A 21,484-nucleotide genomic window follows, 5' to 3' on the forward strand; every position below is an offset into this window, starting at 1 on the left:
TCGAAAGACAAGTAGGTACCTCCTACTATGCAAACATGGGGAGAAGGGGGGAAGGTGTACCAGAATGAGCTGTATTACAAAAAACAAATTTGGAGAATTTCCAGTAGTTATGTTTGCCTTTGGGATGGAATGACAGAAGAGCCTGTCGCAATGGGAAGCTGGAAATAGTAAGCAAATAAAACCGTGGACAGCCTTGTATGTCACACTAGAAAGCTGGGAGTCTTGAAGGGTTTTGGCCAGGGGAATAAAACATCACATTATTTATTTTGCAAAAGCTCTCTCCAGTGGAAGGGGAGAATTTGGATCAAGGTACAGGCAACACATAGGGAGACCATCAATACAACAGTAACTAATGCAGGTCAGAAAAGGTAAAGACCTTGAAATAAAGCACTAGCTGAAGGAATGTGAAGAGGAAACAGATAAGAGAAAGCTAAAGAACAGACATCTAGGGTAAAAATTGAGTTCAGAGATCAGCAAACTAAGTGGAGGCTGATGACATTCACAGAAATCGAGAAAAAAAAAAACAGAACAGAAATATCAGAGTGTGGAGGAAAATTTCTTCAGTTTTTTGACTTCCTGAATTTGAGGTTCCTATAGAACATCCAGACCTAGATGCCCATAGACAGATAGACAGAAGTAACACCTACTTTTCATGCATCTGAACCTTTTAAGTTATTTCCGTGGTGATGTATCTCTGGGAAGTTGAAATAGGTAACTCTTAGGAAGCTATCTCAAGTTCACACTTAAACAATAGGAAGTCAAACATAAAAGGAACCTGCTGAGAGAGAATAATTACAATGTCTAGAAAGCAATTTATCTTGTCCACCGGAAAGAAAACAGAGACCCTGGAAAGAGTGAGATTTAAAGTCAGCTCAGGGTCAGAGTCAAATCCCAGCTCTGGTGTTTACCAACTGTAAGGGCTTAGACAGTTTTTCCAGCCTCAATTACTTTGTCTATAAAATAAGGGTAGTAATATGAAACTTAGGTTTGTTGAAATAAATATTTTAGATCATGTGTATGAAGTACCAGTACACAGCCTTCCCCTTTCTAAAAATACTATCTAGACGTAATCATTGTGATGAGTTCACTATTTCAGTTGATTTGTTTGCTTCCCAATGACCACCACATATAGGACAAATGCAACTTTCCAACTATCTCTGGAATGCTCACAAGCCTGGAAGGCAAAGGTTGAACTATGTCTAGATGAGTGATAGAAGCAGGTAGCTGACAGATGGCTCTTTGTTCTGTTCCTACTTCCGAGCTGTTCACAAAACTCCAATTGCTTCGTTTAAACTAGAAAAAGATGGTAGAATGATTTACTCCTTGACACCATCCAAAAACATTATGAATTTGCATTGCCATCTTCATCTTCCTCCTTTATGTAAATGAAGGCATTTGTTGCAGAGGTTTATGTGGGTTTCCTTAAAAACTTTTCTAATTAGGGATTTTATCATTCCTCCTCTCTCATCTTGTATAGATGGGAACCAGTTCAATCAGGACTGTACACAGAGCTACCCCAAACATCTCTTCCCCAAACATGTTTAAAAAGGGGATTGTTTGTTAGGGAAGGAAAAATCAGACTGAGAAGGGATCCCATTATTTAAGGGCCATAGTGTCACACTGAGACTTCTTCAAAAAGCATAGATTGTGACTCTCTGAGCTCTCCTGCTGCGCAGCCTTGTGATTCTCTCCTCTAGTTGCATGTGTCCTTCTTAGAAAGCACACAGAAAACAGAAGGATCTTTAACTGCCTTTCATGCTTGCCCCTAAAGAGAAGTAAGTAACATATAGAGTGTAGCATGGAGTTCAAAGATATCACCTTGGATAATTTCTTGTCAATTTTTAAAGCCTTAGTTTCAAGAAATCTACCTTGTATACGATCACATCATTAATGTACCCAGACCCTTGAATTTTTTTGTAGCAAAATGACTGTAAATAAGTTTGTCTAGGGGGAAATAGGTGAATCAGATGTTAGGAATTAGGACTGAAGACTGAAAAATGAGGATAATTTCTACTCTACAAATTCCCACTTACTATAATCATGATGCAGTAGTAAACTATAGGAGGGGAGGGTATAGCTCAGTGGTAGAGTGAGTGCTTGGCATGTATGAGGTCCTGGGTTCAATCCCCAGTACTCCCATTAATATATGCATGCATGCATGCATGTATACATACATAGACCTAATTACCCCTTCCCCTGCAAAAAAGTAGTAAACCATAAATCCAGTTTTCAATCTTTGGAGGGGTGGTAATTTTATGGCTCTGTGTTCTAGAACCCACTCACTGGAGTTCTTATAAACCCCAGCCCTCTTGACTCTCACTTGCAAGAACACTTGAGTAAACACTTCTGAAGTTTAGACCTTTTCTAAATGATGATCTGTTGTCCATTTATAAAACACATCAATTTTGGGGACACTGAAAGAAGTTCCAGAGAAAGCATATGGACATCAGGAAATTAGTTGCCTTTTGATCATGAACAAGTCATCTGCAAGTATCTCTTGAGACATGAGACTGGCCCAGGACTTCATTTTCAAAGAGAATTGATGGAGCATTAAAGCCAAAAGCATCTGGGACCAACCAGACAACCCAATCAGCTTATCTTTGCATGAACTATGACAGACACCAAATGTAACTCCAAAGAGCATCAAAGCAATAGACTGTGGATTCTGCCAACAGAGGAAAATGCTGCCAGTGAAAAAGAGCATTCCTGGCTTAGCAGCTGGAGCCTCAAACTGCTTTTTTTAAAAGGAGCAAAAATAGAAGTATAAAGAATTGGTGGTCAGTAATAGTGTAGGGAGCATAAAATAAAAATATTTAATAAAATGTGTTTGTAAGTCATGCTGTAAATCTTCCTTTGCCTGGTTGGATATTTCTCACCCAACAGAAATGCTTCTGTATTAGACAGCACATCCTATTCAAGTACTCTTTTTTTTCCCCAATATATTTTCTTTAAGAGTCAAAGGAAGACAGTGATTAGGGAAAAGGGTGTGTGTTAGATGCTTTAGACACATTAACTTCTTTACTTTCTGTGTTTACCTCAAGGAGAAAACTCAGTGATCTCTTCCAAAGGAAGAAAATCTTAGAATTAAAGTGCTTGAAAAATTCAAAGCTGCTCAGAGCCAGTCTCAGAAAGGACCTTTGAAATCCTCCAAAGGCATTCCCATTCAAGGCCAAGGCCACCAGCCTCTTCTTGCGCACGTGTAGAAGTCAGAACTCCCTGGTTATGAGGGTGCTCATCCCATCACTGTATAGCCCTTATTATCAGAACGCTTTTCTCAAATATCTCCCAGTGACTTCCGGGTGCCCATTCTCAGTCTGCTATCCGAGAAGCCGAAGACGAAGGCTGCTGTTTCTTCCACACTGTGCTTCTCATTTCAACTATTAGGTAACAAGAACAATGGCTTCCCATTATTTTTCCTAGACAAACCTCCAATTTATGCAATTAAACCTTGGGTAACTCTTGACTCTTCAACATCCTGTTCAATTCCCTTTCCATATTTGAGGATTGAGTGAGTGTTCAGGCATAGGACATGCTCAGATGACTGAATATAATAACTATGGTGAAAAAGTTCAGACACAGTCTGCTCAAGTTGACTTTGTCCATTGTTAGTTTGACTCTGTCTTGAGGTACTGTTATACTGACTAGCATGACATGTGCCCTGCATCACCTGGGACACATCGATCTGCTGTGTGAGCCTGACAGTGTTTCTTGGGCCTCTCTAGACTCATCAGTGGCTTCTTCCCATCCCCATTATGCCCTAAACTTGCCCAAAGCTAACCTGTGCTCATTCCAGTATCACCCCACACACACACCATGCTCACTCCGAGCTCATTTTCACTTCATTCTAACCCTAATCCAACCTTATTCCAACCTCACTCTTACCTCACATCAGAAAGGCTTTTCTAGCAATCTAATTGATCCCTTTTATTAAACTGGTGGTTTCCTACAACATCCTGAAAGTTAAGCAAGCAACATGTACTTTTATGTAAATACACGTATAAATTGGATCTTTTATTTGTAATCCAACTGAAACGGTCCATTACACAATCATAAGGTATCTAGAAGTGAACTCCATATTCCAGATTTAGTAGGATCAGCACAGAGAACAGAGGGCATATTATTGCCCTTGATCAAGACACGTGTTAGGAATATAACCAAAGTTTGCTTTAGCTTTCTGAGCAGTGGTGACACACCCATGCCAAATCTGTAATCAACTTAAATGTTGTAGTCTTTTTCAGAATAGCATGTTAAAAACCGTATCACATCCTGCCAGTAAGTATGTGATAAATGATATTAAATTATAGCAATGTAAATATTTTAGGGTAATGCTTTAGAAATAGATCAGAGCTAAACTGACATAAAAATAGGCCTTTTTTTAAACCATAGTTATAACTTTGGGGTTAATCAATTCATTCTACTATTTCCTAAACACCCTTCACTTATCCAATGATCATTACTTCGTTTCTGCACTTAAGATTTTGACTCCTATTAAATCCCTGGAGAATAGCACATTAAGTTGTCAGGCAGAGCTAGGAGAGGAAGTTTTGATAGAGAATCAAAGAGAAGCATAAAGAACACTAAATATCTTGAGTAAAATGAGCAGAAAAGCTACTCAACAGGAGGCTAAGAACACTAAGGAAAACTTCACCAGATCCACTATGTTCATTAAAGTTAATTCTGCTGATGACCATGGTGAAACCTCCATCCAACAGTATTTGAGTTCCCAGGGAGGCAGATGGTAACTTTCACATTCTTAAAAGACAACCCACATCTCCACTGGGGAAAAGCTTCAGAATCTAATGATGGGAGAGGAAATATGCCCATCTCTCAATGTCATAGGTTCCTGCGTATTATTAGGGCACAATAAATATGAAGAACATAGTTCATATTACCCAAACATGAACTACGTTCATCAACTAATCCTTCATTAATTAGTTCACTTATTTATTTTTCAAGAGTCGTGTTTTATTCAAATGAGTTTTTCCTTTTGACTAGCTTCTGATGTGGGAAAGACTTAAGGATGGAGGAGTAAAGGCAGAGGGGGTATGAGGACTAGCATCCAGGGTTTTACAGTTCACTATGAAGGCAAAATCTAACATTGGAAATATTCAGTGCTATTGGTTACAGAGTTACACACCAGATTTATCAGGCAACAGAAGCTCAGCATTATCAAGGGGGATTGATTTTACAGTGGAGACATTTTGCAGAAATAATCTCTCGCTGGCCTAGCCCAGCTCTTTTTGAATAGCCTTAGTCTGATTATCACATCGCAAATCCATAATAACTAGCATGTAGCTCATTCTATCAATAGAATCCTTTAGATGAATACCTGGTTCCAAGAATTAAATCTTACCAACAATAATAATAAACAGGAAAGAAACTGTCGCACCATCATGAGAAAAATGTACAGATGGTACAGATGCTTATTTATTGAGATATGAATACATTTATATGCACAACTTCCAACAGCGGCCATTGTATGTATCTGCAGTGGTAGAAAATAGAAAATGGAAAGGTCATTCTTCTCTGTTTCCTGCATCTGAAAGCACTGCTCAGGCTGCTATGAAAGGCTTACTTCCTGACTACTTTCAGATGCTCAGAATTGGGTTGTGTGTCTATGTCAAGCATGATGTGATGTGACATGATGAGAGAGGCTGACCCCGTGATTTGACATGATGCTGGGGCCATCACTCAGAGATGCACTCAGTGATACATACATGCTTTACACGTTCCATGATCCAGCCAGCAACAGAGCAGAGTCAAAAGTCACTGAGCTTTGTAAGCTGGGTGGTAAATAATTAAGGAAGGGGAGGAGAGTGGCATAAGAATGAATTACTCAAAGCTTAACACACAGAAAAGCAGCACCATCAAGAAGCAACCATGCCAATTAGCAGGAAAAGAGAATGGCTCGATGTAAACTCTGCAGAGTGGCTAGTCAGAATGACAACAGCATATGACACTGCAACTATGTGTTCCTGCTGTTCCTTCACCAAGCAGTACTTATAAAAAGCATGCTTATGTATAAGAAAAAAATGTGCAGAATCTTTGAATGCTATACCTGGGGCTTTCCTAGTTCATGGACTCCTAGGAAATTTAAGGTGCCTTAAACAATAGATTTCAAGAGTTTCCATATTCAGATCTGCTAGCTGATTGGCTTCTGTTAAGGGCCAAATCTTCATTATTATAATTTACTCAGTGCTACACAGTGATGCAAGACAGCCTTGAATTCATTGGATGGTACACTTTTTGCTGCCTTAGTCACACAGATGTCTTCTCCAAAGCCAAGAAATTTCCATGGGAATCAGAATTATAGTCCAGTCCAGCAAAGTTGGCTAATGAAGAATTCTACAGTTAGAGAGCTAGTGAGTGGATTCAGTATTCCCAGTGTGATCCGCCTCCCAAGAACTTTACAAAGCACCCATCAAAAGAATCACAGATCAAAGTGATGATTTTTTTTTTCCTTTTTTCTGCTAAGTCTGCTTGGAAGTTTGGGCAAGACCAATCCACAGGTGCCAGTTTAAAGAACAGTCCTTTGTTTCTCCCACTGAAACTTATTATTTGCATCACATCACTGTATCTGTTTATTCTTCTTTTTCATTTGAAGATTCTAGAATGTCCCATTTGTACTTGATTTTTGGTGATTCTTACCACCCAGGAATTGGAAAGTGCCTTTCCCTCCTTTGGGCCACGTTCTCATGGGATTCTGGCAAATGCACAGGTATATTGGTCCCTTTCCAAGCTAAAATTTTTACTGTGAGGATTTCAGATGTATCAATTAGCAGATTGATGGTAGTTTCCTATCATTTCAAGCAAGCTGATAAAAATTTTCAACTGCATTTTTATTATACATAAATACTCCAAACAGTCCATTTAGGGTGTCTTCAACTTTTATAAAGTTCCAGAGTCAATCAAAGGATAATATTCTAGGATCATGTATCTGAGGATCATATCATTATTCTCTGATTGAAAAGTCCTGCTCCAACTTGCTTGGGGAGTACCCTGGGGGCATGAGAGTTACAGTGGCTACCAAAGACACGTCTTAACACACCCCACATACAGTTACGTGATTCTGCCACATGAAGTAACTTCAATGAAACTTCTTTGTTTTTATGTCCAAGGTCAAATATATCCTTGTAGTAAGGAGAGAAGAATAAATAGACCCAACTGATTTCTTTATATCAGTTATGCGTGATTATTTCTTTTGGAAAAGTACCCTTACTTCACGGATCAAGACTCTCAGAAAAAAATGTACAAAGTAGTCTTTTCTGTGTGCAGCCTACAGTGATGGAATACAAAAGCCCACAGTAGATCAACAATTAAATCTTTCAAATACTTTGAAATCAAAATACAAATTTCTTCTATCTCCCTCTTGTATCACAAATTTTAAGATAGACCATTCCTCCATAGGAATCAAAAGAAGTCTGACAAGCACAGTTGGTCAATGTTTCCAAAACAGGGAAACAAAAGAAAGATGACAACAACTGTAAAATCAGAAGCATCCTGTTGAGTCATGAAAGCGTTCCTTTTAGCCTAAGAATTACTGACATCCCAAACTACTGCGGTGACAGTCCACTGCAGTCTACCTTGATCATCCTCTTTCACATGAAGAGTATATTCATTTTAGAAGTTCTGTATGCACAGCAAGCCCGTAGGAAACTCAGTCATGTGTGACTTTTAAGGGATGATGACACGCTTCCATTTTCTCCTCAGTGGTTATACTGAAAATAAAGTGTGCTGAATGACTCACTGGACTTTTGATTCCACTTGGAGGGATCGCCTGTGCCAAAACTGGTGAAATGTATCTCCCAATAACTACCACAGCAGTTTATAAGAAACAAACTTGAAATTTAGCTCTGAAAAAGATCATGCATATATTCCACCAAGACACAAGAGTAAGATGACTCTACCATTCTTCGGATCTTCAGATGTCTGTGAAATGTTGGGGGTTTTTTTGGGGGGTTTTTTTTGTAGGAAGAAGGTAACTGGAATTATATAATACCCGTAAACAGGACCGTAGGGTTGAGTGAAAGTAGTTAATATTTTGTTTAGCATTTACATTTGCCAGGCACTGTGCTAGGCACTTAATACATGATTCCTCACTTTTCTCAATGATATGAAGTGGACAGTAGAATACCTATTGTATAGATATAAAAACTAAGGTTATAACTTAGAATATAAGTAATATATTCAGATGGTAATTAGCAAAGCTGATTGCGATTTGTCTGCAAAGCCATTTCTTTTGACTAAAACATTTTGTCCCCAGGGAATAAAAACACTAAGCATCACTTAAGTGGGCATTATGAGACCTGGGTTTGAATCTATGCTTTACTGATAATGAGAAGACATTGGGCATCTCTGCCTGAACCTTCATTCCTCATCCATAAGGTGTAAAACATAATACCTACATCATAGAGATAAAGATCAAATGATTCAATGTACATAAAAATCCTGGACAAGCAACCAAGAACATCCAAGAACAGCTGTTATCCTTTCTGGACCCTCATTTTGTCACTTACAAGCTGAGCCAAACAACTAAGAGTGTTTTGGCTTTAATTCTATGACATTCTACCTTGTGATTTAGTGATTCCTTTATTTCTGTCCTGCTCTGAGTAGATTGAGGCCCCCATGCTCAACCCAGGAGTGACCCAAAGGAGAGACTGATTCTTTAACAAGTCATTACATTCAACAAACAGAAATGGCCTGGAGAAAAATCAAGACCATGGTACCATCACTGAACGCCTGTCCCCAGAAACGGCTGTAGCGTTCATTACTTCCTTTATTAATTCATTCAGTACATCTTATTTCATACCTACTACATGCCAGCATTATTCATGGGATAGGAAAAAACCCCTCCACCTTCATTCAGTTTACATCTAGTAGAAAAAAAAAAAAAACCTTAAGTAAACAAAGAATATAATCTCATGTAAGGATCAGTCTTACAAATAAATTTTAAGAGCAGCAGGGTAAAGAGAATGATTAGGCCTATATTCAAGTATGTGAATAAGCAACGCCTAGCAGAGAAGGTAAAATTCTAGCCAAGAACTAAATGAAGTGAGCAACAGAGACATTTGAAAATCTAGGGGTAAACATATGGAGCAGAGGAAACAGCGAGCACAAAAGCCCAGGTGAGTGAAAAGATCAGTGTGTTCTAGAAACAGCAGGAAGACAGTGAGGCTGGAGTAGAAAAGGTGGAAAGAAGGTCAGAAGACAAGGCTGCTTTGACAGACAAGGACTGGTTCACCTCGGGCCTTGGAGACCGAGCTTCAGGCATAGACTGGGACTCTTACTTTTACTGTGATCTTCAGCCAGACGAGAGGTGTGAGCACAGAAGTGACAGAAAATGGTTCCTATTTTTAAAAGTCAACTGGCTGTTGTGTGGAGAAGGAAGCAAGAATGCAACATGAAGACCACTCAGATGTCTGCTGAAGTCCAGATGAGAAACAGTGGTTTGAACAAGAGGGGTCATGGTCAGTGGTTGCTTTGTGGGTGTGTGATGGAAGAAGTAGTGTTGACAGGACTTGCTCAAGTGTTGGCTGTAGAGCGAGGGTGAATGGAGGCGTCAAGGAAGGATTCCAGACTTGCCACTTATCAAGATGGGGCACAGAGGGAGACATGCAGCTGAAGATGACACTGTCCGCTTGCCTGGACTCCCCCATCTGTGCTCCATCTTTCCTGATGTTAGGTCAGATCTGACTCAGGCCTTTTTCTTTTACATATTTATCCACTGGGCTTTCTCAAAATTCCCAATTCTCCAGGAAGGTCTGATTTGATATCTTTCCCATATAAAGCCATGCTCAAAGCTCAGGTCAAAAGGAAAGAGATAGCACAGAAAAAATTTAGCCCGGAGGTGCAGAAACAGTCATTGTATCTCAACACAGGAAGAACATTCTCAAACTTGACCAAAGGGGGCATCAAAAGAAACTGAGTATCTACTATGTGCTTTACCCTGTTTTAGGTGCCACAGGAAATTCAATAAAGGTATTAAACACTTACTGCTGCTCAGAAATTAAAATTTAGTCCAGAAAGCCATATAGAATGTACAGTACAAGTGCGAACAAAATAAAAACTTACAATCACATGATTATGGCTGTATGTGAAAAGTACAAGAATTTAGTACTTTTTAGAAAAGTTACCTGGATTCCTGAAAGTAATTAGCATGATGACCAGCATCCAGTACTCTCAATAATTTTTTAAAATATCAGTAAATTTATTAGTTGACTCATTAATAGAACCAAACTAGTTGGGATTGACATTATGTAAGAGGAGGACTTAGGAAAAAAATTAAATTTACACAGAAAGTTATTCTACACATGCAAAAATGTAAAAATGTATTTTTAAAAGGCCAATTATTGGAATAATAATGAGGTCCAGAAAAGAGCTTCATTCTACTTCAAGAAACAATATACAAAAACCAGGTTTTTGCCCTTTTTATCTACATACCACCTCATCAACATGTAAAGTTTTATCTTTTCTACTCTGTTCATCCCCTCCCATAAGGCAGATTTTCCGTGAAAGGAGACAAGACCCCTGGTGGGATTTCTACAAACAGAGAAACAAACAGCCACGTGCACTGGCCTCCCTACACCCCCTGAGCCTTGCTGCCACCCAAACTGGAGAAGTTTGCGTTCTGCTGCCGAGAACCTCAGACGAGTAGAGAGGTCAGTCGTCCCTAAGTCTCCCCATGGGTATGTACGCCAGTCTTATCTGGTTGGCAATTTTGAATATTCAAGACCATCTGATATAACAGCAGAAAACTTATTTCCTGGAGAAACATGACTCACTGCTTTGATCCTTGGTATCTCTTCTATTGCCTACAGGAGAAAAGCCACAGCTATTTACCTGACTGTCAACTCTCTCTAAGCTGATTTTATCTTTGCCTCCAACTTTAAACCAAGTAACAGAGACCACAAGTGGACTGACGTAATGATTCCCAAGATACAAAATGGTCCAGATGACAGAAAGAATTCACTCACGTATCCTCTACCGCACTGCACGTTACAATTCCGAAGTCCATTCATTGTCACTTACACAAACAGCAGGGTTTTTTCAGACACTTTCCACAAAAGGCAGGGTATACGCCACGTTTCTTTCCTGTTGTCCCCATCATACCATAGGCAGGCTGTTATTATTCATTTCGCTAAGAAAAAGACTGGCTTCCTTGTCTGTCTACTTTCATTCCTTCCAATGGAACAACTTATCTCTAAATTTTCTATAGAAGGAAAGACTCAAAACAAAGTGTCCTTCTCTAGGGGACCCATCAGCCAGCCTCACATTCTGCCCCATTTACAAGGTTACAATCAATATTTAATCCCTGTAGTAGAATTGAGCAGCTTGGGAAAATTCACTAGTTTATCACAGGGAAAGCAAAAAGCTGAAGAAAATACTTTTCACACATCAGATGGACAATTTTTACTTTCTCTGGATGACTGTCAGCAAAAAACCCATCTTCCAGATGATCAGATAAGAACTTCCTCTCTCCCTTCTTTATTTGCTGGGGCAGCCACTGTATTCAGCTGCCTCTTCTCCTCCTCTCTGTCCCCCAACAAACCAGCATCACACTAAGTGCCCAGGGAAGTACTCCATTCCTGGGAAAACTCAGCTGAGATCTCCAGAGAAATTTCAAGGCATGAGTCTTCAGTGGGATAATTTATCCTCCTCCTTTATGGTTGAAAGTTAGGAAGGCTGCTGCCTGCTTATCCAGAGGCCTCCCCAAGTAGTCAGATCATATTCCCGTTTGGTGAGAAGGCCTTTGACTAAGCCAGCTTTCTCTTCATCCTTTGTGACAGGCAGGCCCAAGAAGAACCATCCCTTGGGATGGTTAAGTGGCTGTAAACAGGTACTCTAGTGTTGGAACAGAAGTGACGTCTCTGAAATATGTTCTCAGAGCAGAGAGAAAAAGAAAGGATGTGGAAAACTGACCCCAAAGGGAAAAAAGTCCAAAATTTCATAATTTTCCACAGTGATTTTTCTAGCACTCAGGTCCTGCTTAGAAATGCACACACATTCACATACACATACACTCACACCTCCCACCCACAGTCAAGTTTAATTTAAATGCAATATAAAGATTGCAAGTTCTTCAAAATGAGATATGCTTTTAAAAATGCTTGCAAAAAAGAAAAAGCATCCTACTTTTGTCATGATGCAAAATCACTCTTAAGACATATATTGGCAGGTGATATGGTGACTGTTAAGCAAAAATCACAGCACCAGATGAGCAGACAGAAGTTGATTTTGTTCCAATACTATCACCAACAATGGGGCACAGAGCACAGATCAAGTGGGGATAATCAGCTCTGCTGACACAAAGGGTGGGAGGTTTTTAAGTGCCAGGGTGAGCTAGTGGAAAAGTGCTGGAAGGTGTTGGTGACAGAGAGGTTGATCAATGGGATGTATTGAGCATGCTGAATTATTCCTGAGTTTGCCAGTGTTTTCTCTGTGATTAGGTCATCTGCATTTGCTAGTTGGTGGCCATCAAAACAAGGACACTACCCTTCACAGAGCCTGGGAGATAGGGTGCTGTCTCCTTCAGTGTTTACAGTTCGAAGAGATAGTTCCCAGGTCCTCGGGAAAGACTTTTCCTGGGTTGTAAACGTGCAAGAGGCTGGAGGAAGATTTATATCTCAAAAGGGCAAGTAAAACACACAATGACAATTTTTCCTAAAGTAAGCACTCTAGGAAAAGAGAGGGCAGAGAGGACTTGTCTAAAGTTAGTAGGAGAGTCATGAGAAAAGATGTCTAAAGTTTAGTGCAGCTGAGGGGAACATCAAAGCTGTCTTGGTCATTCAATATTCCCAGCTGTTCCTAGAGGAGTCATCTTTGCCAGTGTGGCCACTCCTTTCGCAGGACAGAGAACATAGAGAATCCAGTTGAAACCACAGTGCCTTATGATTTTTCTATTGTGTTATGAGTTGTGTCAGCCTCCCATAGCTAGAATACCCCTTACCTCTCTACAACCTTAACAACAAGCATTTTGTCTTCATTTTGTTCATGCCATCTTGAGTTTAGTATCCTGATGTTTAGTACAATCTATAAACATTTTTCCAGCCCTTAAAAACCGTGACTACAAGATTACATCAGGCCACATGGCCAGAGTCTGGGAATTTCGGTAGCATCAAGAATAAAATAATCTGATTTTATGGGGCAAAATTCGTAAGTATCATTGTCTGTAACTTTAAATTTAATAAGTTAGTCAGGTGGTATTTAGATTACCAAACCGAAGAACAAAATCATTGACATTGGCAATTGAGCTTTAGATTCAAATTTGCTTTTATTGGGGGAAGAGGTGGTATTTCAGGTTTCCAGTTCTATCTACCTCCCTATTTATATGTATATACAGGATTCCTACGTGTGTTGGGCACAATAGGTACTTTCACACTTAGTTATTTTTCATGATTGTTTTGTTCCCTTCTCTCTTCTTCTTAGCATCTCTTCTAGTTCCTCTCAGAATTTTCAAGTTCTTCCCCTACTCAAGTTTTGATTATTCATATATGCTTAGGTGTAAATTTAAGTTAATATATGCTGTCATCAGAAGCAGGTTTGTTAAATCCTTTTGTCTAAGGATTGATATGACCCTGTCTGAAAGAAATGCCCATTATTCAACCAAAACCAGTTTAAAATGAATAAATAATTGGTCCTACTCCAAGTCCCCAGACAACACCACGTGAGGATCTCTCCCCTTCCTCCACCCAAGGCCCCAGTATTCTCATTCCAATTTTAGCTTATCAGGGCCATTTCTAGATATTAGAGTTTTGTTTTGTTTTGTTTTGTTTTAATTCCCTAAGGTTCCGCTGGCACTCTACCACATCCCCAGGCAGATGACTGCCCGAGAGGAGAGCCTGCGGCTACACCCTCAGGGAGAGCAAAGAAAGAGGCTGATCACGGGAGTCACTAAAACCAGAACAGAGGCCTGCAGCTCTTCCTGCCTCAAGCTTCTCTGTCCATCCAGGTGCTAATCTTCACTGAATCCTACCCTTTGCATGTTCCTGAGGCGGGTGGTGAAGGAGTAGCTGCCTGGGAGAAAGCTCTGAAGCAAACCTCTGGGGGGTGGGGAGGAGGCAGGAGGACTATTAAGGCCTTTCAAGTTCTAATAGAAATAAGCCTTCAGAAGAGTTTCAATTAGTTATACGTCAGAGGGAGGTATTTTAAGATAATTTTAAGATTCTGTTAAGTCACTTTTTTGAACACAGTCTGACTAAAAATAACCACTGAAAACTTACGTGCCAGACTGTGGGAACGCATCACTGACTCAGAAATGGTTAAATCTATCAAATTGGCAAGACAGCCAAGGAAACAGGCTCCTACAAAAATTAATTGTGGGGAAGCAATTTCTCCTTAGGCTCTGAAGGAATAAGGCTCTCACTAAATCAGTTATTCTTTGTCTCTTTGTCTCTTTAAAAGCCAATAGAAGGCTCAGGGGAAAAAAATCTGTTAAATGGGTATCAGCAGGTTTTGAATTCAGTTCAGTGTTTTTGAATACCTACCATGTGAGCGGCACTGTGCTAAGGAACACATGAAGGAAAAACATAATCCCCTCTGCATAAGCTGTAACACAAAGGATAAAAACTGGATTTGAATACCTACAATTAAAGTCAGAAGGGTATTAAAAGGCATGAAAATGACAATCAGGTATGGGGCTCATAACATTAAGAGAACTCTGGAGTAAGAAAAGCTTTATGAAAAATAAGTTACCTTGCAAGGGAAATTCTAGGGTTTAGCCCACAGAGGGCATACCTGGAATCTCCCCAGGGAGTTAGAAGCATCCCTCAAGGTGGGTCAAGACTCCACCTAAAATATTTAGTCCAAACACAATTATCCTGGGCCTGTGGAGACATCACACAGGTTAACTGGTGAGGCATCCATGAATGAACCGTCTGTCACAAACTGTTAGGGTTAACAGGATTGCTGTTAAACCAGCGATGCCAGTAACAGAACTTGGTACTGAAAGAACACTCTGCGAGTTCCTCTTTGATCAGACCTTTGCAGCTATCCTTAAATAATTTCCACAAGGACAATTCACTCTTTAAAAACTGCATAGAGTTCAGTACTTGGAACGTACCGGAAGCTCTGTGCAAGGGAGCCATCGACAGCTGAAGTACAATGATCTAGAACAGGAGTCACAAACCGTGGCCTGCAGTCCTGTTTTGTTTTGTACGGTAAGCTAAAATTGTTTGCATGTTGTTAGGGCTGTTAAAACTAAAACTAAAACTAAAACAAACAAAAAAACAACAACAAAGAATATGCGACAATGAAGACTGTGTGTGGCCATCAAAGTCTTAGCTATGTATTATCTGAGCCTAGCTTTTAACAGAAAACATTTGCTGATCCCAGTCTAGATAGATGGTGAACATCTGAGGTTTGACAGCAGAGGAATCGCCAATAATTTAGTGTTTACGCATTAGTATTAAGATGTTTAAAAACAAGTAATATAAAATGCCCTCAAATGCAGTTTTACATCGTCATAATTGAAAACACTCTAAATAGCATATACAGAAGCACTGAGGCAGGGAGATAGAAGGATAACAATGTACAATAAAAACCAGATTTCCAAACTGAAATTATTTCATTCTAACTCCGAGTTTGAGGCATGCTTGTAACCCAGCAGGACCCTATTGTCATCACTGGTGACCATTTGGTATCAGTAATGGTGTTTTTAACTGCTTAACTGTATAATGGTTTAAAAGTTATTTTTCCCTGCTCTTGTGGACCAGGGTCGGGGTGGAGAGGAGGGAGGCTTGGGTGGCCCGCCTGCAGCAGCAGATCCCAGGCTTTAGCCTACTTAAAAGGCTAAAAGCATTTATCAGCTTGACTTTGAACTGCTCAAGTTTTTCTCTAGAGCTCTTTTCCACAGAGCACCTTCCTATGCATCCTTTGTTCTAGGTACAAGAATGTTAAGAAAATCCCAAAGCCAGAGGTGAACATCATCCCCAGCAGAGGGAAGGGGACCACTGCATCTGCAAAAACAGGAGTAACTCTGGAACAAACTGGTTATTCTGGATGTGATCTCTATGGAAACTGGCTCTGCCCCCTTGAACTCGTAAACTTTTACTATAAAACCTCCTGCCTTCTCTCCCGGGCAGGCCCAGTCTTACAGGCATTAGCCCGCTGCGATCTCCTTGGCCTGGCAAAGAAATAAAGCTGTCTTTTCTACTTCATCCAAAACCGTGTCCTCGAGTCTCAATTTGGTAAGCAGGGTACAGAGGCCATGTTTTGGCAACATGCTGATGGTAGTTTATTTGTTTAGCAAGTATTTATTAAGTGCCATATATGTGGAGAGAGGGAGAGAGATTTGGCACTGTTTTAATAGGTATAATGTAGAAAACAGTAGCCCTTTGAAACTTCTAATCTACTTAAGCATACCACAGAAGGCTACCGCATACGTAAGCACATTAAGAAACAACAGGTCCCCTACGAAAGGGCTCAGAGCATGGAAGTCAGGAGTGGCGCTGCCAAATGACCCAACCAGTGCAGACTCACTGAAGGGCACCGATTTTGAACCGTCTTAAACAAGATCATGCACTATATTAGGAAAAGGAAAAAAGGTTTACGTATGGGGGATACAAAGACAAGAGGCAGGAAGACACTAAGGGGAAAAGAAGCCAAGGGCCACTTTCAGAAGCAGCATGAAACAGATTGAGATCATTAAGTCAGGTGACCGCATACAGAGTACGCCATAGAAAGTTTTGGGGAACATTTTATGCAATTTATAAACTTTTTAAAATTAAAAATTTGCTTTCTATTTATAATAGTACAATTATAGTTGTCAGTAATGTGAGGCAAGCATGGTGCTGAGGATGTATATTAACTCATGCAAAGTTCAAAGCAATCCTGTGAGGTATGAAATATGAACAGCCTTTTACAGAGGCACCCCTGATGCTCCCGGAGGGGTGGGGAGGCAGGAGTCAGTGTAGTCGGTGTAGACCTCCTAGCCTCTAAGGTGATCGCTCTTAGCCACTCTGCTATCATAAACATCTCCTTCTTCAAAGGGAACTTGGCAGACTATGACAAAAATAGAGCAGAAATGGCAAGCCCTAGAAGGAAAAAAAGGACTGCCAACAATCGTTCCTAGGCTTTTTATTCGAGCTTATAGCGCATGCCTGGAAAGGCACTTCATGATAAGCATGCATTTTGAGGGTTTGGACTAGATACAAATGAGGAAATGTGATTGAAATTATAACCGATAATAAAAGAAAAAAATTAATAAACCTCTTACGAGAAAATGGGACACCTGTAAGGTCATTTACCCCGATTTTTTAAAAGGCAGGCAGCAAAGCCGGTGTGGCACCACCGTTTCCAATGTGTCGGCCGTCTTTCTCTTTCCCTGCCACTGATGGCGTGCACTCCTTTGTAGCCTTTGCCTTTATTTTCTGACACATAGGAAAAGGCATATTTGATAAAGCATATAAAATGCAACTGATCAGACAAGACTTTAGACAAATATTTCAGTTCCAGAATGTTTATAGCATGTGTTTTGACGTTTCTAAATTACCATATGTTTTTTATTGTAAACAGGGACTGCTTCGTTTGTTGAATAGTGATGATACATTATGTTGAGTGTTTCTGACATTACATTGAGTTGAAAACTTAAGAGGGAAAAAGTCACCTCTAAATATTCCCAACCTTGCCTTCCCTGTTTCAGAGACAGAAGTCATTTGCATTGTACCACCTACTGTTACTGTACTGTTTTTCTCAGTTTCCAGTGGACAATATCAAAAAGGTAAATAATTTGTTTCAATCTATGAATTGGCTAATAATTTTTTAACAAAATTTCTCCACTCCACGTTGCTAAATGGCTAAGAAAAGTATTCCTAGAATCATGAATTCCTAACATGCTTCTTATCTATATCACAGTGCAAACCAACTTACTTTAAAAGCTTGAAAACAATCCTTCACGCAACTGAACCCTGGCTCGGGTTGTGTGGGATGATGCAGCAAAGGCTGTAATGAACGACTCCAACATCCCAGAACCGTGTCTGCCTGACAGAGCAATGTATACAAACCGTTCCTGGCTTTTATTGGGCTGCACCAAGTGTACAATTCTCCAGTGAGCCCAGGAGTCAGAAACTGTCAATTACAAAGAAATGGTTGGCAGGCTGAATGAATATTTGTGTGTAATTATCACAGCATCCACCAGCAGCAAAGACTCTGGAATGGTGCACACAAATGTTAGAGACCCTTCCCTGCATAAAACACCCGTTTTTACACGGTGTGGTATCGATGCCTAACAGAGGTGATGAGGCAGGATGCAGGTAATTTATTTTGCCAGCCACATGTGACCCAAGATGTTGCTCATCGCTGAGCAGCGACTGCTTTTGCCAAAAGCATTATTTTCAAATATTTAAGAGAGTGTCCTTTGGCCATCTGAGAGTCCCTTTCTCACCTAGCTTTACAGCCCTAAAGGACAATGCTCAGGACATGCATTTAAGCAGTTGCAAGCTCTCCAGCAAAGGTCCTTTCTATATCCCCTTTTCCTTACATACAAAAATGAAGCTGAAAGACATTCTAGCTCAGATATTTTATTCTATTGGAATAACCACCCTCTTTCCTCTCAGTAAAACCTTCAGAAAGGTAGTTCCAAACTTGATGGCTCCTTGAATGCACTGTGATTGGCACCAGCAATCCACTTGCTTTGTATCAGTTCCTTAGGTTGTTGAAAGAGGAGAGAAATAAGAATTACCACCTTCCTCGCAGAGTGACAAGGTTCTTTTCTGAACTATAATCCTTCTAAAACAGTATCTTCCTATCATTTTGTGAGGTCAAACACTCCTTCAACAATCTGTAAAAGGGTCTGCATCTTCTTGCCAGAAACATACCACAGGATGTTTATGCAGGCACACGCATACCCACACGTGCCGACTCCGTGGGCATGTGACCTGTGCAAAAGGCTCAAAAGGTTCTCATGATTGTTTTAATACCCTGAGGCTGCCATCTTGGATTCTTAATGATTTTACCTTTGAGCTTGTGTTTTGTAAGAGAAGTCCAATGGGATATTGGAACTTGGGCAGAGAGTGGGAAATGCGCATGTCCCTGGTCCTTGCCACTCCTTTTGCATGCAGAATTCGCCATGCCTCATGAGCACAGAATTCCAGTGGACTCACTACGTGTGGGAGTTCAGCAAGACTCAAAGCAAGGATAAGGCAAATGTGTACATCTAGTCCCGAGTAAGCAGCGGTGCCGACAGCCCCAAGAGGCCACGCTCTCAACTCAAACCAGAGCTTGCTTCAAGTGCAGAAAGAAGCCAAATGACCAGGGAGCCCTATTGTATCCTTCCTTGTTTCTGTTACTTCCATGCATTAGCCAATCATCTGCACTGCAAACAATGACATAGAAGGAAAAGACAAGGCAACCCAGTGTTCCTTTAAGTTGTTCATTACACATTGAAAAGCCATAGGTAGTGAGTATTGATTGACTGGATGTGTACCAAGAAGTGAAATAAAAACATCTGAGTTAGTTTCATGCGGTGTTTCTACTCTTCTGATAATAACAAAATACATACGCACAAGCAAACTATAAAACAAGAATTGTGCAAATTTGGTAATTCTGCATACAAGTTAAATGCTTTTTTTAAAAAAATGTTGCATTCAAAACCTGCAATGCACAATATAAATAGGAACAGTAAAATGCAGGCTAATAATTTTAAATGTTTTCATTTTTCTTTATTCAGAAATTTACAATGGCAAGTTGAAAGACAAGCCATGGAAGAAAAATATTTATATTTCAGTACCAGAAAGGTATTACAATTTCTTCTTAAAAAGGCACTTTATTCCTGTTTTTTCAACAAACCCAGAAATTAAGTAGCCAGCCCTGCTCCTATAAATATTTTGCATAGACTTGCAAGAGATTCCCCTTAAAAGGTGGGAAGAAGTTAAGAGAACATATATTTGTATATATGTAATTGTATTAGTTTGCTTTGGCTGCTGTAACAAATACTACAGACTGAGGAATACTTACATGAGAGTGATTATTGGTACTATCCAAGTGCAAAGATTTTGTTAGAGTTAACTCTTTTCCCTAATCCTCTTACTACCTCTCACCTGAAAGATCTCTTGAAGTATCCTGTGACTTAAGATAGCTCTTATCCTTTTCTAAAAGAAGAATTTGACAATGTAGCATAATCAATAACAAAGAAAAATGAATTTAAAGACACATGCTAATAAACTGAGATTGCTAATAAACTGAGATTGCTCTTAAATTGTCCAAAGCTCTCAAAACAATAATTGTCTATGCTTCAGTGTTCTACATTATTTTTTAATGAATACGTATCAAGGAAGCATTATACGTATCTAGTTGATTCCATGAAGTTAATTCCATTAATGGATCTAAATACTTTCTTGTCCTTATCTAAAATTAATCTCTAATATAATTTAGAGCCTTTAAATTATTTCTGTTCTCAGAAACCTATAAAGTTCTCATCAACCACATTCCCAGAAATTGACCAAAGAGGAGGAATTATGGGCTGCAATTCTGAGAAGCACACACACTAGGCAGGGTTGTACAATCTTTTCTTGCTCCCAATAATTTCTGAAAGCCAAAAGTACAACTAGGGAAGGTAGAAAAATTGTTTGGCTACTGATTGTCACAAGATCCAACACATTAAACTCATTTTCATGAGTTCAACAAGGGTATTCTTTTCATATATGGATGGGATGTATTTTATACACAAGCCCACCTGGTTCAGTAAGAAGTGAACTATGGCCAGAGGACTTAGGCTTCAGCACAATTTCTGACACTAATTAAGTCCATGACCCATCATAGGTTAGCCATTCCATCTCTATTCCTTCTCTCAAGGAAGGGAAGTAACACAGGTCCTTCCCAGCTTTTAGGTTGCTTTTAAGAATCAAGAGAATGTTAGGATTGCCTCTTCAGAGGCTTTCAAAGTCATACAACAATCTACAACAGAGCCTTAAAAGATTTTTTACCACCGTGATTTTTCAATTACCATTTGGGTTGCTTCAATCAACTACAAAATGTTCCCCCATGCACATGTGTCAACATTGAAGTAAGGAGTAATATCCCTAAACGAGAAGGTTAAATTAGTGTATTCCCTGGGTACACTGTGGACAAATAATTGAATATCTCCATATTATTTATTGAGCATAAACATAATATTATGTATTTGGGTAGGTACAAGCTTAAAGAAGTACTTAAGATTCACTTCTCTGAAGCTGAATAAAGACTATTAAGAATCTATTTCATTAAATAGGTTTTGTGTTCAGATAGGTTTGTGATAGGTTTTGCATTCAGATTTTGTCTCAAGCCTTAGGATCAAACAGAGGACAGTAAATAAAAACCATAAGACTTTGGAAGCCACAACTCACTCAGTCAGAACTGCTAGGCTCTGTCAGAGCCTGCTGCTTTCAACTGCTTATCTTAAATCAAAAGAAAAAGTGGCTATATTCCAAGCAGATACACAATCCAATGCTGAACAAAAAGAAGCAAGGCCTACAGTAAGCTGGGTCACTTTTTTGAAGCAATATTTTGTGTA

General features: G+C 39.6%; 1 long non-coding RNA gene across 1 annotated transcript in view; it reads right to left on the reverse strand.

Annotated features, from left to right (window-relative positions):
- Window positions 1-21,484, reverse strand: part of LOC116668981 — a 348,932-nt gene that overhangs the window by 147,874 nt on the left and 179,574 nt on the right. The window lies entirely within an intron of this gene.

Source organism: Camelus ferus, chromosome 15 (genome assembly GCF_009834535.1).
Source record: "Camelus ferus isolate YT-003-E chromosome 15, BCGSAC_Cfer_1.0, whole genome shotgun sequence".
Taxonomy (NCBI): domain Eukaryota; kingdom Metazoa; phylum Chordata; class Mammalia; order Artiodactyla; family Camelidae; genus Camelus; species Camelus ferus.